We start from the raw sequence: 17,322 nt of genomic DNA, 5'->3' as shown, positions 1-17,322 counted from the left end.
ATTGTGCTAGGTGGTTTGAACATGCCCCTGCAGCCTAGACTATTTTCCCTCTCACTCACTGTGGAGGCCCATGTGTAGGGGTCACACAGGCACATCCACAACATTGCTAAAATCAATAGGAGTTTCCTGCTCCATGTACACAGAAATCGAGCAGGCCCTGCAGCACTTTTGTTCTTTGAGGCAGGCTGGATTCTGAAGGACTTTGCCCTTTTCAAAAAATGTTTACATGTTGCTGCTTTGGCCTGAACAACAGCCCAGCCAGCCTGGGGCAATTGCCCCGTTGCGCCTCTTCCCAACCCGCCTCTGAATGTACAGACTGAAAAATAGTATGGACCTAGGTGTGCAGGCCTCAAACCGGAAGACAGAGTGTAATCGATTACTTACATCAGTAACAAAAATTGGAAATAACACTGAGGTATATACAAGCCAGGTGTTTCGGCACAGAGCGCTGCCCGGAACCCGATAGAGACAAAGTGGGAGTGGGGGCAAAGACGAAACTAGACATTGCGGCACATCGCTTTCTGCACCAGACGGTTCGTAGTGATGTCTTTGGTGCAGGTCACTTTTAGGCACGCCCTGTTGGCTAAGACCAGTAGGGCGCAGGGACCGGGATATTGATATTTGCTTAAATATATGGTCAACCGTAGCACCAAACAGTGCACAAATAGGTTGCTTCATGTGCACAAATAGGTGGCTGGCGTCATGTTTCCGGGAGACAGCAATCTATTTGGTCATGGAGCGTTCACTCACAGTACAGCTCAATGTACTGAGCGGTTAGTATTTGCCTAAATATACTGTCATCCAAAGCACTGCATTTTTATGTGCTTAAGATGACAATATATTTAAGAAAATGTCAATATCCAGGCGCCTCGCTGGCCGCGGCCAACAGGGCACACATTAAAAGCGATCTGCTCCCAAGGTTCTGTGCTGGAAAGGCCTGACCCGAAAGGGCTGTCCCAAACATGGCGTACCGGTGCAAGGACCACCACTGAGTTTTTCAGAGTTCTCTCACATGAGCCTCCATCAAAATCTTAAAAGCTCTTTCAGGACCCTGTGGCTCAAATACCTTACATGCTAGCCTTCCCTCTCATTGCACAAACATCCTCTGCAGGGCATAGACCACCCCTACACCCGAGGGAAACCCACAATAACACAGATCTATGGTTTCCACACAAAGATCCCTGCATTAAGAAATATAACATTCCACATAGCCAAAGAGAGAAGGTCACAGAATAAACAGAACCCAGGGACTAGGCGTGCCTGCAATATTGACCGGATTACTGTGAAATGATCGAACAGAGAATTGTACACATTTCTTTGGTTTTTGATAATGTGGAAGGAGTCATCCGCCCACCCTCCTCCCTACTTTAACTATTACCCATACCACATCCCCACACCTATATTTCTGAAAAATGTCCCAAAATGTCGATTAAAATCGGTAAAAAATATCAGTAATTTCTCCATTCGTTTTTTTTAATTCGATAATTTCTACAGATGCCATATTGATCTCAATGTCTAAGTATCTGCTGTAGAATGCCATCCCAGAAGCAGGGGAAGAGGGTATTAGGAAAGCGCCACTCCTCTCCCTGTAGTAAGAACCTGGAGCCGCGAGGCCATGGACGTCATCATTTCAGGAAAGGCCTACAGACTCATCTGTTCCTCGCCTAGTTTGACCACTAATCTCAGTAACTGATTCCCTGGTGTTCTCTCATGTTGACGTATCAGTACTGAAAAACAATATAACATAACATATCAAGTTCATAGTTGCAGGGACACCAATAGGGAGATTCCCCAGTGACAGTTATTTACATATATGAATCATGTGGAGGATCACTCTCAATGCTGCCAAGTATTTTCCATGGTCATTTAAAACCCTTTAACTGCCAAGGACGAGTATACTCATCCTTTTTACATAGACTTCAATAATAGCCTGGCACTTAATAGATTATTATTATTATTATTATTATTACGGTATTTATGGAGCATGGACCTAGGTTCGAGAAGCAACGGAGCGCTTTACAGAGGTATACAACAGTACAGATGCATAACGCAGTGCTAGATGGTTACCATCTGGGTGGTGATGACGTGCCCCAGACCATTTGATAATGCAATTGCATAGCCCAGATGCTCAGCAAAGAGTTGTTTGGTAGAATTGGGTTTGTTTGTTTATTTATTTGTATTGCGCGCCAGACCCAAGGGTAACCGGGCGCAGTGAACAGAATATACGAAGCTTACAATGTTGCATAGAAATTACAGTGTTACAGCAAATTACAATGTTACATAATTAAAAATGTACAATACTGATACGTCTTTGATGGTACATATGTACATTCAGATAAGTAACATAACACAAATTAAAGTCTTTCAAACCTTACATGTTGTTGTCATTGAGGTGTTTGATAAGATTCGTTCTAAAGTGAGGGAAAGGTTGGTCTGATCTAAGGTTGTGTGGCAGGGCATTCCACCATTTAGCGGCTAGCTCAGGGAAGCTTGTGCCGCTTGCAAATAGAATGGGCCTCATTACGACCCTGGCGGTAAGGGGTTTACGCCAGCGTTAGCTGCGCCGACCCCTTACCGCCAATTACGAGGTCCCTTAGCGCCATGGCGCTTTTAACACCTGCTTTTGGCAGGTGTTAAAATCCATGGCGCTAAGGGACCATGGAGTTAATTACGCCACCGTAATTTACGGTGGCGTAATTAACGCCTTCCCCACTCCCATTATGCCCTATGGGGCAAAAATGGGAATGGGGAAGGGTAAATGGGGATTGGGGACTTACCGCCCCGCCAAGGTCGGAATGGGGCGGTAAGTCCGCCAACCACCATGGCGTAAACGTAGTTTACGCCATGGTGGTAAAGTCACGACCCAGGCGGTAACTTACCGCCTGGGTCGTAATGAGGCCCAATGTGTCAGAACGAATGCAGGATACCGGATAAGCGGAAAGGGAGCTGTGGGGAAAAATGATTGTCAAGCGAGAGTCTTAAATACATGTCATGTTATGTGTGTATGCCATAATAAGCCTTTTCTGCAGAACGTCATACCTTCACACAACTGTGTGCAGTTTGCAAACTTTTACAGTAAACTTCATGAAGTGGGTGAAGGCTGAATCTTGCAACTTTCAACAACTTCCACAAAATATGTGAGAGATAAAAAAGAAGTGTGTGTTTTTTCCCAAACGTTTTGTTTAGGGTATGCAGTGCTTTAAGTGGGCCGGGGCAAAAAGTGAGGCTGAGCCGGGGCCCTGCCGGGGCCCTCCAGCCCCACCACACCATGGCAGGACGCATTATCCCGCCGCGGCCGCAGCCGCAACGAGAGATGCGCCCGCCAGTTAAACGTCAGGCGTCGCTGTGACTGGCTGGCACTTCCGTCAGTCTCTGTAACTTTCTCTGATGACCCCTCATCTGAGGGGCCATCAGAGGAAGCTACAGTCCCTTAGTTCCCCTCGCCAGGTCACTGACCCTCAGCGAACCCGCGGGCTCCGTGATCTAATATGTAGATTAGATCACGGAGCCCGCGGGTTCGCAGAGAGTGAAAGACGCCTCGGGGTCAGTGCTCTGAGCAGAGATCACTGAGCCCGAGGCGCCTTTCTCCTTTGGCAAGGCTTTATAAAAGATGCCTTCAACTGTGTACGTTTAAGCCATCTTTTATACACGTAGAAATATTTCTATGTTTATAACAGATGGCTTGAATCGTACACAATTCAAAGCAACTTTTATAAAGCTTTGTCGACGGACAAAGCCACCTTGGGTTTTGTCCGTCCTCAACGCTTTATAAAAAATGCCTACGTTTCAAGACGTCTTTTATAAACATAGACATATGTTACAAATGTCTATGTTTATAAAAGGCAGCTTGAATAGTACACAAACCATAGTAAGGTAAGCACACAAGTGTGCGTAACTTACTATGGTGTGTGCACTTTCAAGCCACCTTTTATAAACATAGAAATATGTAACATTGCTATGAATATAAAAGAAGGCTTGAAAAATACACAAACCATAGTAGTACGCAAACAAATATATAAATGCTCAAATACATTTATATATTTGTTTGCGCACCTTACTATGATTTGTGCACTTTTAGGCCACGCCCACAATGGAGGCCACGCCTCCAAACGAGGGCCCCCCCTCAATTTCTTACCCCACTTAAAGCACTGAGGGTATGTCTGTTAAGCATATGCGTACGCCGGTATATCGCTGCACAGTATGAGTTGGCCTAATGTGGGCATAAGTGTGTCATATTTGTGAATCAATGGAAACTGATTTTACTGACAGTCCCAACAGCTGATTTTATTCTGTGACCACAAATAGAATTTACAGGCAGAAGTTATAATCATAACTAGGTGTGTTTCAAAAAGCATATTTAGCATTCGGCCGCATAGGAAGTCGAATAGCTGTTGGGTTTATTAAATCATCTTCGAACATTGAAATACACATTTCCAAAAAATTAAAGCACTATATTAAATATGTGTTCCTAGGTTTCTTTTATTTTTCTTCATGTCCATCACCACATCATCCTTAAGAAAAATAGGGACAAGAGGTATGAAAGGATATTGTATATGCAAAGATGGTGCCATTCAAAGTGCCAGGCTTCACAACTGCAAAGCTATGCGCTGGAATCAGCAAAATGGAGGTTGGGATTTGCAGCTGCTATTGTGAATCATACATATTGCAAGCTCTTGTGAGCTCTTGTGAGTTACAAGATGTATTGGTTGGATCTTTCCCTCCATTGGCTTCCGGCTGCTGATGCGCTCTCAATGGAGTGAATGGTAACTGTGGTAACTGTCTGCCCAGGGAGGGAGGTAACCAATCACCAAGAGGAAGTGCTGGTCCATGCAGTACTGTTCTTACTGTGCACGGAGCAGCATCCGGTGTGCAATAGTGATCCCCCCATCACTGCGCCCAGGGGAGTTGCTAGGTCTGGAAAAGACCCGGGGCTAAGCTGATGTCGGAACTGTCGGGACTGTGGGCTAGCTAGTCTTTTGGCTGTAGCTCCTGAGATTCTATCCGGGGCTACAACCAAAAGATCAGGGGCTATAGCCCTCTTAGCCCCCCCCTAGCAACGCCCTAGTCAAAATACTCCTTCAGAATGCAACACTTGAAGAATTGCAACCCATATTCCTGTAAGGGATGGTGGCCTGATGTCTCCTGGTGGCCTCTCAACTACATTCACTTTTGTGTGTAATGTGGCATATCTGAAAAAGATGCCACATCATGTTTCCAGTGGAGCGCTGCCTTGTGCATTGCCCTTTTGACCTGCACACGATTAATATCTGCTGAACAGGGCAAAGAAATGATTGCAGTGCTGCCATCAGGCCAGTGTGTACAGCTCACCCCAGATTTAAGGTTCTCTGACAGCACAGGCAGAGCACTCTCGGCTCTCATTCCTCACCACATGCGACACACTGACCTTTAGGAGAGAGCTACATCTGAAAAGGAAGCTGCCCAAGAGAGACTGGCAGGGCTAAATCAGGGTCAATGACACATCCCGAAACCTGTCATGCGAAAGAATCTGCCAAACCCTACCACTGCTAACAGCTGATGGGCGGTCTCTCTTACTTGCACCACATGTCAGTCCACGGATTAACCCCAATCTAAGGCCTCCTTTGTGGCTCTTGATTTGAGATTCCTCAATTGGCAAGCTCTCCAGAGAGCAATCCGGGTTAGAAATGGTCATCCACATCTTGCACCGCTCGACATGTAGCGGATTCTTCACCAAACTTCCTGAGCTAGAACAGTCACCTTCCTGTTGGGAAGTCTCCCCATTTTCAAACTTCCAGGTCCACCTATGCTCACTTTTCTGCCTATCAATTTAAATAATGGAATATAGCCCTATATTTCCCATACAGGCAGTGTCCTCATATCTACCACGCCATACTCTCACACCTACCACGCCATACTCTCACACCTACCACGCCATACTCTCACACCTACCACGCCATACTCTCACACCTACCACTCCATACTCTCACACCTACCACTCCATACTGTCAAATCTACCACTCAATATTCTGACATCTACCTCTACAAACTCTGACATCTACCACCTCTGTGAGACACGCACTCCTCAGCATCGTTGCGCAAGTGATCATGCTTCGCCCAGTCCCGTGGAGTTCCTGGTGCTTAGCGGACTAAGACCAGTGTGAAACGTCCCAGAGAATGGTGTTGCTGCCTGCTCCCTGTGCTGCTGCAGATGCCTCAGTCAGCTAGTTGAACCCTAACGACCTACCTGCTTCACCGTAAGTGGAGTACTGCTGCGCCGCTCCTCCAACACACCACTTGGGGTGTGGCTGCTCTGACACTGCAGAACCAGGATGGAAGCCAGCCGAGCCCTCCAAGGATGGGACAACATCGAAGGGATTCAGCAGAGGTCTTCTTAGGCAATCCCTGGTGGGGTAACCAGGGGCAAGGATTAACTTGACAGGCCCTCTAAGACACCTCAGCAAACACGCATGTCAGGCCCGCTCCCCCGTAGCTCACACCAGAATCGAACATCTGCCAGGAGATCATATCCCATGGACCTCCCTCCCGAACCATCGTACTCTTGTATTAGCCTTAGCACCTTGTCCTGGAGATGCTTATTTTGTGAAAAACGCCCTACAGATAATGTCACCACAAAAGGCTACAGGCAGGGCTAAAATGCTACCCTCACTCTGGTCCCAAAAATCAAGCACAGGGCATGGGAAGGAGACAGACCACTGGATTCATCACAATATCCCAAGCTGTAGTTGCGGAAGCCGATAAAGCACAATGAACTGTGCGCATGAAGTGGGACCTTTTAGAGTGCTTGGGCAACCTAACAGAGGAGCTCCCCCATATAATCAAGAATGGGATTCTAGGGACAACAGAAGATATCAGCAAATCAGTTGCCGACCTTTCCAGAGACATGAAGCAGATCAACTCAAGGGTGGGGGGCACGGAAGACGCGCACCAATTGCTGCAAGAGCACATGATACACCTGCAGGGAGAGCTCACAGGGGCGAAGCAAAACATGAATACTCTGGTAGCCACCATTGAACATCATTGAACACCTTGAAAATAGGCCTAGAAGGGAGGGAGAACTCTGGTATTAGAACAGTAGGGAAAGACTCTGAAGGCCCCGACCTGATGGGTTGGGTGGTAAAGTTCTTTCGGGGTAAGTTCTGACAAATTGCTAAAGAAGGCATCACTCGGGAGCGAGTGCATAGTGTAGGTCCTCTATGGAGAGGATGTCGGTCACAGCCCCGTCATATAATGATGAAATAACATGCCTTCTCCACCAATGGAAATATTATGCATGCTTCCAGAGAGCTCAGAACAATCTCTTATCAAAATCTTCTCATTTAACAAGACCTAGCAGCTCTCCTCCTTCAAAAGAGGCAAGACCTTTACCCCATTACTGAGAAGCTACAAAAGGATAAAGGTAAATATAAGTGGACTTTCCCATTTGGGCTACCTGGCGGAGTGGTTTATTTTGTGGGGGGTGCAGTGTTCTCCCTATACTCCGCTCCCTCTGAAAGGGTCTCGTCCAACTGATTTCTTTCTCTGTGTTTTCACTGACCAAACGGAGTAGGCAAGGTTGCCCTCTTTCACCCTAGCTGTTCGCCCTGGTGGTGGAACCACTGGCCATGGGGATCAGGTTGGATGATGCTATCAATGGGATCTTATATCGGGACAGGGATCATAAGCGCATTATTCATGGATTATACAATCCTCATGCTTACAGAGACAGGGGTTTCTATTCCAGCATGACTTCAACATCTCCAATGTTTTCATGAAGTCTCTGGCTTCAAAATAAATCTGGACAAGAGTCAAGTCCTGAATATAAATCTAGATAGCGTCTCAGTAGCTTGCGGAGGAGAGATTGCTGCCTTCAGATGGGCCAAGGGTGTCCTAAAGTATCTGGGCATAATCTTACATCACATTGCTCCTCCCTATACTGGGCTAACTATCGCAATCCAGGTTTTGCTCTGGCACTGCCTCCAGCCACTGGTCTGCCACCTCCTCTGCTTAACCCCCTGCCTACTCTTTCCTCTCATCCACAACTTTCCCTCACAATCAGCTTCTAATCTCCCCTATGAGTCTTCCAAAACCCTTCTTCTCATACCTCCAACCTCCTTCAAGTTTCTGCCATCAACCTACTCCAGTGACTTCACAACCTCCTTCTTCCTCTCACCTCCAACCACCTCACCCTCTACCACTCTTTGCTAGTTTAGCCTCCTCCTCCTCCAATCGTAGGTCTCCTTCCAGCAGTCATCCTCTAGCTGTCTCCACTTGGTGTCCTTCCTTCACTCAAACAACCCGCACGGACTGTTGAGTTCATGTTACCTTCCATACAACCAGTTGCAGCTGTGTGGGCAGGGGTGGGCTTTTCTGTGCTTGGAGGATCCTTCTTACTTCCTGAGCCTTGCCAGGAGTGGGACCTACTGGACAGAAGATACATCAGGTGGGGTTCCCCTCTTGAATCTCAGTTTACTGTTTGATTTTCGCTGTGGGCAGTGGATCCTTCTGATGGGTGTTTGTGGTGAGTTTGGGTCACCTACTGATAGTTCTCTCTTTCCCCTTTCTATAAAACGTCACCTTTAACGTGGGCAGGTTGTACGAGTATGGTCAAAGGATTTCAGAGGTCTTCGTGTATCTATGGGCTCAGATTCTCGTTCCTGGAACTGGTTGTGCTCTGCAGATCCAGATCCCTGTCGGCAAATCCCAAGGACTGTGAAATTATTGGTCAGAGGTGGTTTTCTCATATTGTTATATTTTCTATTATTAGTATAGACAAAATCACATTTCTTACCAGGGCCTGTGATGAATCCTCACAATTCATCCCTTCTTCCCAAAGGGGAGCCACCCCTTTTGGAACTAGGGAGGTGAGCCTGCTATGCTTAACACCCCCTATTAGACAGGGCAAGCAGGATTCTACTGGGAGTGACTCCCCGTTATAGGACAAGGAAACCCCAAGCAGGGTTATTTACAAATATCCCCTTAAGTATAGAATACCGTTTGTTTGTTGGTTATTTGGGACCTGGGCAGGGCAATGATGTGCATGACCCTTTTGACATGGCTGGCGTGGTTTATGACTCTTTAAAAATCCTAGCATTATGGGAACTGGAGAATCATCATGCTGTCCAATCTGAGCTCAGTCTGAATCAGAAAGACGCCGGATGAGCAGTAACGAGAAACGAGAAACCTCTGCTGAGCCAGCCGCATAGGTAGGAAGTCCAGCAGAGTCAATCGCATGTGAAGGAAGTCTGCAGAGCCAGCCGCATGTGAAGGACATCTTTTGGGGTCAGCTGCTAGAGGACATATCCTCCTGGGAGGCGGAGACCCAAGGCAGCCCAACTCAGGAGGTGTGCTAAACTGGCAATCTGCGAAGCCCATGGAAAGCTTCTCTCTCCAGTTCAGCCCAGAGCAGGACAAATTCAGCGGTAGGAGAAGAGAAGCCCCAACCACACCAGACGCGGGAAACCGGCACCCACTGTTCATAGCACTGACAAACCATCTGAAACCAGCAAAGAGATGCCGAACTGATGAACCGATGGGAAGTTCAGAGTGCGGTGCCGAACCAGCCAAGGATACTGCCCCTCCCAAGCAATACTGCTACAACAAACCAGGTACGTGGTTGCCACAGGGAAGAGGGGAAGGAGATGCAGCCAAAGCCCAGGAGGGGCTTAGAGATAGAAACAAGAGACCCCAAGGTGGGGTTGGAGATAGAAACCTCAAAGCAGGTGAGTAACCAGAAAGAACAGGCTGGGTGAGAGTAAAAGAACCCCAAGGTGTTGTAGAAGAAACAGAACCCCTAAGCGGGGTATAAGAAGTAAAGCCCCCAAAGCGGTACATGATAGGTAATTCCCCAAGAGGGGGAGAGAGAAACAATATCCCCAGGTGACATTAGAGTATCAGTAGCCAACGATGGAAGCCCACAAAACATAGGTGGGCTGAGAGAAGCTGAAGGTGAGTAATGACAGCTCATCTTTACGTTTCAGAGACTGTTCTTTACAGAGGAAAGGAAGAATAAAGAGACACTTTGAACTGTATAATCAGGTACGTGGCCTGAGAGAAGATGTAGAGACACTTGGCTAAGGGTCAGAAGCGAAACGCCACCAGGCAAAGAGGAAGACTAAACAGAATTTGTTTTGAGCTGTATAATCAGGCATGTGGCCTGGTAAAAGCCAAATGGGCCTCATTACGACCCTGGTGCTAAGGGATTATCGGTACCGGTAAGGGTACCCGTACCGGTAATCCCTTAGTGCCTGATTACGAGGTCCCTTTGCGGGTTGGAGACTTTAACGCCTGCTTTTTGCAGGCGTTAAAAACCAACCCGCAAAGGGACCTTGGTGCTAAGTATGGTGCCGCAATTTGCGCACCGTACTTAGTGCCTTCCCCATTTCCATTGAGCCCTATGGGGCAAAAATGGGAATGGGGAAGGGCCATGGTGGCATGGGGAATTACCGCCCCGTCAACCTCGGAATGGAGCAGTAATTCCCCATTCCGCCATGGCGGAATCGGTAAGTTACCGGCATGGACCATGGTGCTATTAGCACCATGGTCCAACGCCAGGGTCGTAATGAGGGCCAAAGAGTCATTAGGGTTGGGGGTCAGAAGCCAGCCACCACATCCAGGATGAGAGTAAATCCCTTAGAGACCTTTCGGGTTAAATGTGTGTTAATCTTTCTTATCAGTGGTAAGGAACAGTCATTATTGTAGACTAGTAAGACATCCTAACAAGCACCATTGTGTTCTTTTCATTTGATATAGGGCAAAGAACACCACAGACGTTAGGGACAGGACATGCCTTATTATCTTTATTTCAATAAACTTCACGTTGCTAACATGACCCCTTATCCGTCTCCTGATTCTGACTTACCACAAGCCATAACCCATTTATCCTGGGTTAGGATGGCTTGTTGTGCTCCTTTGGCAGGAGTTAGAGTTATATTATGGGTCATTTGGCAGGTTCCTTACAAGATGCAGGACCGCAGCAGGGAATCTCTGGGATATCTCCTCTGGGACGGCCATCCAGATGCCTAGGGGGGGGTCCCCAAATCCAAGGGCCACAGTAGTGCTGCGCCCTAATGCCAGCCAGGGCACACACCCCAAATTAAAAAAATAGAATGTAAACTACTCCCGCCTTATACTCTTATCTGAAAGCCTGAAAATGCCAAAATAGGGTCTAAGATTGGAGGAGAGAGCATAGATGGGCTGAGACTTTGAGCTGTAGTAGGGATACTGTGTGTAGGTGGGCAATCTAGGCTGCAATGGGAAAGGCTGGTTTGAGTGGTGGGGAGATCTCAGGGGGCTGACAGTGTATAATACATTGTGAGGATCTCGTAGAGTGGTGGGCATGAAATAAGGAGTTAACTATAGAGGGAGATGTGTTGAGGTTAAGTGGTTGAGAACAAAGGAAGATAATATCAGGAGGCTGTGTGAGAAGGTGGTGAAATGAGGGAGATGAGCGTGGATTTGGATATGTGTCGCTGTGAGTGGATGCAATGAGAATAGGGGAGTCTGCTATGAAGAAAGATGAAGAGTCCATGATATTCCCACCTCGGTCACAGGTAAATTAGGCAGACATCTATATTCTGGTGAGTAATCAATCTTCAGTAGTTAACCTGTAATCACAACCTCACCGGCACTTCCACCCTGAAGCAGCCCAGTCTCAACTCCCACCTCCGATGCATGAACATCCTGCATGTGTCAATCTCACAATATTCCTCAACAACATGCTTGACATGCTCAGCACGCTGCCCCACTGGGGTACACATGCACTGAGGCTGAAATAACTGCACTTCATCCCCTCACGGAAAACATAGGCAAAGGCATAGCTAGACACACACAGCATCTAAGCAGCACTCAAAGACAAGTGTAACACTCTAATTTGTAACCCGTCTAGGCACCCCAACCCTAGAGCAATTACACCAAAGAGGATGACAGGCACAACTCCTGCATCCACACAAGAGTGCACAGCAAGTGTACATACATGCCTTAGTGTGCAACCATGGCAATACTAATGCCCTCACGTGCCTCTCTTGAATGCATTCATGCATCCACAATATCAATGTGTCCTCATACCTCCGTATGATGCTATCATACACACACAATCAAATACATTCACATGCCACCCTACCATGCACTCCGGCACCGACTAGGCAGGAGTGCAACAGCGCATGCCAAGCTAGCATTCAGTGAAAACATTCACATGCCTCATTAGCAGGCAACATATGTACAACAGCTTCCATATGCCCACGCAGAATACGCCAATCCATAACAGTAGCATCTACTTACCTTTCTTGCATGCAATATCAACGCATCGGCATCCACATGACTACCCAGCATGCAGAAAACTAACCCAAAAGGATTTGTATTCATGATAAGCCTGATACAATCAAAAGCATATTCCACCCATGCCTTCCAAGCACACACGACACAGGAAACGGAGGCATGGAGAAAACAGCCATGACACTGTGTAGCTGGAATGTAGCCAAGTCATACACAATGCAAAGAATCACAAATATATCACTGAATCTCACCTCTGCCTACCATCTGCCTGCTTATTTTCTCATTCCCAAAGGGTGATCCTGGCCACAGTCTCAGACTGAGCCAACACATCCGACTTGGTCCAGGGATTCCGAGCTGGGCACTTGCCAGCCCCTGGCCAGCCTCCATCGTCGACAGCAGTGCCATCCATACTGCCCTGTATTTTTAGCCACTCGCCACAACTAGTCCTCACATCCTGGCCCAGCACTGCCACACCTCTTTCATTCCTTCTCAGATGTGAGCTCGGCACAAGCTGGCTCGAATCCCAGCACCAGGTCATGATTTGTTTCTTCTTGGGAGCAAAGTGAGATGTCACCAGGCTGCCACCATCAACAATGCAGGTTTCTTTTACTGTTGTTGCCAAACATTTTATGAAGACAGATGTAGAGTCTATAAACCACTTCTCAGCTGCTAATAAGTCAAGGAAGAACCTTTATTCTTTGCCTTCTTGGTTTTAGCTGAGTAATCGATCTTCAATAGTTAACCGCTAATCACAAACCCTTTGCTGGATCCATCCTGAGGCATTTTTCCCATCAACTCTCATCCCTATAGCAGCCAACAGAGCACGCATTCATCATTCACTCTACATTATGCAGCAACACACAGCACATTTATTGACTTATTTCTTGAAGAAGAGCAGGGCATCATTTTTCACAGAAATGAGCCACAAGATGGGCAATGGCAGAGAGTGGAGGCACGCCTATGGAAAGGTGCCTTTAATTAAGAGCTTTGACTGAATGACATAAACCGGGTTCTGATGGGGTACGAGTGGGAACAAATACCATAGAAGGACCTGGGGGACAAAATATGTTTTATATTTGACAGCCTGAAGTCATTTTTTACACATCGCTGAAAGGTCCTGAAGTCAGAATGCAGGAGAAGTGGGTCAGCAGTTACTTTACATCGACGGGTGGAAGGGTTTGGGGGCATCCTCCCGTCACTAACAGCTGGAATTTGAATTGTAACGGTTTTGAAAAGTTCCACTGAAGAGATGGTGTTGATGGCTGCGGGGCAAGTAGGGAAAAGAAGCAAACACAGGAGTTGGCACAGAGAGGACGGGGGACTGATAGATTGTGAAAAGGAGCAGAGAGTTTGAAAATGAGAGCACCGCAAGATGCAATCAGCAAGGTAGTGGCGAGCTGGTGGGGAAGTGGATTGATTTGTAGACGAATAGCAGGAATTTAAATAGTGAGCGACTTAGCATAGAGAACCATAGAGTGCACAAATGGTTGGTAGAGGTGGAGGAGGATCTGGGAAAGTTGAAAAGGCTGTGTGTCACAATGTTAAAGACTTTGCTGAGGGGAGCATACATGTAAATAGGTAGACCAAGAAGTAAGCTTGCTCAGCAGTACAATTTGTTGAGCACAAGAGTAGCGATAAGTGTTTCAGTTGAGTGGTACCTGAGCTGCAGGCAGATTTTGTCTAATGTTTGGGAGGTTGGGTCTGGCTGTGGTGGCAGCGTAATGAACTGAACGAATTTCAGGTTGGTATCCAAAGAAACCCAAAGTTAAAGGCCATAGATTAGGGAGTGAGGAGGTCAGGAGGAACAGTGATTGGAGAGGAGAGAGAGGGATTGGTGTTCGGGGCAGGGAGATGGATGTATTCCATCTTTTGTTTTCCGAGTTGAGATTGTGGCAGCACATAGACATCTAGTGGGAGATGGCGATTAGGAAGTCGTAGAGGTGTTCAAAGATTACAGGGTATAAGGAAGGGGGGGAGGAGATCTGAGTACTATCAACAAAGAGGTGATAATTAAAGCTAAAGGCTGAAATTAGTTTGCCTGTGGGAGAAGGTTATAGGGTGAAGAGAAATGGGTCCAGTACTGATCCATGAGGAACACCCACTGGCGGAGTACTGCACAGGAAGTGCTGGTGTCCCTTGTGATGGGAAAGGGTGGGCTGCGAGGTGGCGGATACCCAGCTGAGTAGAGTGGCCTTGAAGCCAAGGAGGGAAAACGGCTCAATACAAGTTTGTCGGTATCCCGCAGGTAATTCCGGCAGGGGTACCACCAAACTGCCCCTACCGTTTCCACCACCTGATATCCTGGTTCCTGGTATTACTGGGATATTCCAGGCGGCAGACACGCTGGTATATCCCCACTCCATGGAGTCTAGCAGGACTCCATGGAGGGGATTGCCGCAATTACCAGCACCAGAAACACTGGTGCCGGTAATTGAAGCATTTTTTTGCCAATGTGGGCCTGATTTACCAAATGGTCAGGCCTGGAGGTAGATCCATGGCCCCCACCGGCAAGCTCGTGTTTTCCTGGTATGGAGAAAATGCTGGTGATGGAATTACCGGCAATTGCATCTGCATTTTTCCCGTACCCGGAAACTCGTAATGAAGCCCAAAGAGTTTTAAGGAGGAAGGAAAGATCCACAGTCAGATGCAGCAGAAAGGTCTAGAAGGTTGCAAATGGAGGAGAGATGAGAGTGATGGGCAGTGTTAAGAACATTGGAAATGGTGATGAGAACTTTCTCGGTGTGGCGCTTGGCCCAGTATCCACATTGGAGAGGGTCTCTAAGTAATTGTACCTCAAGATAATTGACTATGCAATGGAAGACTACCCTCTCAAGGATTCTTGAGTGGTGGGGAAGGAGAGGGACAGGTCTTCAGAATGAGGGGTTGTTGGGTTAGCAGTTGCTTTCTTTAGAAGGGGTATAACTATGATTGTTTTCAACACCCACTCCCACTAGCACTCATGTAAACTGAGATAGAAATCACGTCAGTCTAAACGTGGACGGGTAATCTCATCCTTTTTTACATTTATGCAAACGTGAATGTGTTATGAGCGAAAATAAAATTGCTATCAGGCCTACTTCCTTTCATTCCCGGGCCTATATTTGGGGCCATTCTGCCACTGTTCAGGTCCAGCCTTGGTTTCATAAGTTTGGTTTAAGAAAGGATGGCATGATTCAATCCTTGTTCATAAAAACCTTTAATGATGCAAGAGTTCAAATGAATGGCACTACTTAATAATTCACAACATGTACTGAAAAGGTGTGTTTTATTATGATGCTAGCAAAAAGTACCCGTACGGGTCCTTTAAACAGACATGATAAAACACTCATCAATTGCACTGGGAAGTGAACTACACTGAGAATGAGCACCAGTGGCTAGCTGACATACCCCAGAGCAGGCGGTGAGATTTGGCATGCTGCCGCATACTAGGACCTTCTGTGCTCTCTCCTCACCTGTCACCTCACCCTGGCGCGGTTCAGTAATTTGGTGCAAATATCTCAGAAACGGTGGGTTCTAGGACCTTGTAACGTGGTTTTCAAGGGCCTTTGAGTTTTGTTCCTCGCACCAAGACACTTAAAATGAGCCGTTTTGTTGATTTCTGGCAACCATCTCATGTGTGAAGGGGCTGAAATCTGGGGAAAGGAGTGGGATGTCCAAATGTCATGTAGCCACTAATGTCCGCAGGGTCCTAAGGGGTAACTATGCAAAATGTGGTGCAGATTGGTGGAACTGTGTGAATTGTATAAGGAACAGACTAACGGATGTTCTGCTTTATATAATGAGAGATTAGCAAATTCCTTTCCCACATCTTTGAAGACGGAGATGAAAAGTTCTGGTTCAAACAAAGTTCAGAGTGTCCACTTACATCCATTAAAATGTAGATACAAAACAAAAACAAGCATGTCCCCTGTTTCTCAGCCAGACTTGAATTTTGCAGAGCACAATAACCAGGAATCCCTTTAATGATATTCATGCGGGAGCGTAATAGAACTAGGAAGCCAATGTGTGACTGGAACTGATTCACGGTGCATCTGCCCTCCACAACTGTGGATGGACCCACATTGCACAGTTTTCTTGATTTATGAGACGGTTGGTGCAACTACAGTTCAGGTAATAGCCAATTGCTATTCATTCTTTGTTTATTGGCAACACAAGTTGCCTATATCCATTCTGTGGTAAAAACATAAATAGAAAAGCGTGGTTCATGGTAAAATCATGAGCAAATATACACTTGTAGTATTTCTAATTAAATCTTTATCACATTGAGAACAAGAATACTCAGAGTCCAACTACGCCATCACATGATGTTCAAGAGCGATGAGTTTGTCGCTATCTATGAGGGGACGCAAGGGTCAAAAACAGATGACTATGCCCATGCGAAAAACCCAAAGATTTTCTCTTGACATTACATTGTCTGACCTCCTAGACCCCATACAGTATTCCCACTGCACCTGTCGTAGGTCTGTTGTGGGGATGTGGCTGGAAGTCACGAGTGTAAAATGGGCCTGCAGAAAATAACACACAGGCGCAGCCTTGTTCTTCTGGTGGAGAAGAATCACCCATGGATACTGTGGCGGCAGCTGCTGCCGCTGCATGGGGTATTCCTTTTGGGATTCGCACTGCACAGATGCGGATCACACTTTCTAGGAACGCACGTGGAGACCCTGGGGAAGGCTCCTTCTTGAAGGTCTTCGCGTTCATGCCAAGAATCCTTGTTTCCACACTGCCGTGCAACGTGTGATTGCTCCTGTTTAACATCCCCCGTGAGAAAGGTGTTTTTTTCTCCCAATTATTCAGCACCTCCTCACATATTGTAGGACTGGAGTTTGTTTATATAATAATACCAGCCCTGGAATATGTTGGGGAGGCAAGGAAAAACAATTATGAGCCCAACATAGGTATTGGATGGTGCACAAAGACTTATGGAAAACCACACAATCATGACGGTTCCACTTTAAGGAGAATTATCTTGGTTGTGAGGCGTCCGGGTTTGGCTGCAGTGTGTCGCCCTGTTGCTTATAAATCCACCGGGGAGCCATGCTTCTGTTGGCATGGGAGTAAAAGATTTGGAAA

Source organism: Ambystoma mexicanum, chromosome 5q (assembly GCF_040938575.1).
Source record: "Ambystoma mexicanum isolate Mex_15411 chromosome 5q, UKY_AmexF1_1, whole genome shotgun sequence".
In the NCBI taxonomy this organism is placed as follows: domain Eukaryota; kingdom Metazoa; phylum Chordata; class Amphibia; order Caudata; family Ambystomatidae; genus Ambystoma; species Ambystoma mexicanum.
This window is presented reverse-complemented; position numbering follows the sequence as displayed.